Source organism: Sinocyclocheilus grahami, unplaced genomic scaffold, assembly GCF_001515645.1.
Source record: "Sinocyclocheilus grahami isolate Dianchi unplaced genomic scaffold, SAMN03320097.WGS_v1.1 scaffold612.1, whole genome shotgun sequence".
NCBI lineage: Eukaryota > Metazoa > Chordata > Actinopteri > Cypriniformes > Cyprinidae > Sinocyclocheilus > Sinocyclocheilus grahami.
Genome location: NW_015505791.1, coordinates 123,904 through 126,317, shown reverse-complemented (window position 1 = coordinate 126,317; position 2,414 = coordinate 123,904).

Genomic DNA, 2,414 nt, shown 5'->3' with positions numbered 1-2,414 from the left:
GTCTAGAACAATTCTTACAAGTACAACATGATGTAGCTGGGCGCTGCAGACAGATGCCGAATGGCGCGGCCGGTGTGCTACACTCATAGAAAAAGTATTTGAATTTTAAAGACGTGGCGCAACGCTGCGCTTCTCGTCCGGTGCGCGTCCGCCTGAAACGCTGTTTTTTTTCCCCTCCATGCCCAAACGGCTTTGTTTGGGCTTCCGAAAGCGGATGATGTCAGGAAACAGTGGTTGCAATTTATTTTTAACTCTGTTCCTGAGCATTATAACTGAGGACAGCTTCCCTGCCGGATTCGCCAAAAGCTTTTGTTGAAAGACAGAGCAAGAGGCGGGGCAGTACTGAAACACCGTCTAAGCTGTTCGCCAATCACAACACACTGGGACAGCTAACCAATCACAACACATTTTGTTTTTCGGAAGGCGGACCTTCATCAAAGCCGGAACTAATCGAGCCGTTTGTGCCAGCCTGGGGAGAGAGGTATTGTAATAATGTAAATTATGTGAAAAAGAATGCGTTTTTCGAACCACCAAGCATGAGAGCACGTTCTAGTACACCCCCAAAACAAAATCAAGACTTTGTAAAAGAGCATAATAGGACCCCTTTAAAATCATTACAAGCGATGTCGAAATTCGAAAACAAATGGCTCTTTTGATCTGGTTTTTGCTAGTGAATCGCTTGAACTGAATGATCAAAGTCACGAGTTTGAATCAATCGGAGCGGTTCCAGTGTAAATGATTCACTCAATTGAATCGGTTCATCTGTTCCTCTTTTCACGTCTTCAGTCATGTTTACACGACACTGTCAGCACTATACTGGCTTATCTCGCTAGTTTCATGACATTAACTGAAGTAAGTGAAAAAAGCATGTTTACTAATATATCCATATTTCCATTCCAAAGATAACATAACACAAATCTACAAACACATTCAGGTGAGGTAACCGGTTTACTGCTAACTAGTGAAACACCATTAATATGATGAGCTTCAGCTCAAAATACATGTTAGATGGAAACATTGTGCATTATGATGGAGTTTGTAGCTTAATTCACTATATTTGAAATAGTTTGAGCTGCAGTTCAGTTGCTGACAGTTCAATGGAAATCAGCTGAAAGCATCCAGTCAGTTTATCAGTATACATTGTAACAAATATTAGAGAAATTGTTGTATCTGATTGTATTAGTCTATATAGAGTGATTGTTAATATAAAAAGAGCAAATGGGAGAAACAGATGAACACAAAACAGCAAAGTTAAAGAGGCTAAACTTTATCATCCAATTGAATCTTTGAATCAATTGAACCAATTGCTTCGCAAAATGATTCACTGAAGCACTAGAAACACCACGTGCTTATCAGAAAGGTGCAAATGAAATGAAAACTCAGTCCAAACATGCATAAAATCACTTTTTACAAACCAACTGCAAATGCTAAAAGTATAATCTATTAAATGCTATTTAAAAATAATCAGATATCATTAAATATGAGGTTTCTGTATAATATGTATTATTTTATTAATTTGCAAGGATTATTTTGTGTCTCTCATCAAGCAATTAAGAGATTAATAACTACAATCCTTCATTTTTATTACACAATTGTGTCATGAAAATGTCTACAAATTGATTAAACTGATCCGAGATCAGGCTAAAACTATACACACACTGATTCACGGGTTTACAGAAATCAACACGTAGCAAAACCAATGGAATTTCAAAACATTTCAAGACGTTTTCAAAGCGTCATTTACTGAATTCACCTGACTTTGGCCGTTTGAAATGAATCCAAATCACTGGTTCAAAACAAATGATTTGCAAAGTGTTTCAAAAATCACACATTGCTAGTTCATGCTCCTTTTTTTTACACTTGTTAGAAGAACTTTTTGCAAGTTGAATTTTTTACAGTCAAGTCAGGTGTAAAGCTTCACAATACACATGGTTTCAAAGCAGCTTTACAGAAAATCATGATATAATGTTTAATATCTTTGTGACTTATATTTAAATATCAATAAAACTGTATTAAACACCACTCACATGTGTAAAATTCAGAGGTGTAAAGAGTACCTGTAAAACCGTAATGGAGTAAAAGTACAAATTACTCCACTGCACGTTACAAGTCACCAATGACTTCCAAAACAACTTGAGTAAAAGTCTTAGAGTATCTGATTTTAACAGTGCTTAAGTATTTTATACTAAATACAGGCCCAAAGATGCACTAGTCAAAGAGACATGCCAGTGAAAAGCTGTAACGTTGTGGAGAAGCTGGAGAAAACAGGCAGAGGCAAGGATCTATGTGCAGGGATTTACTGAAAAAACTAGAACAAACAATAAGACAAAGAACAGAATGGCGGGCAGGCAGACAACCATTACATTCAACAACTCATGAAGAACTAAAGAAACACTAGGGCTGTATATGTGTGT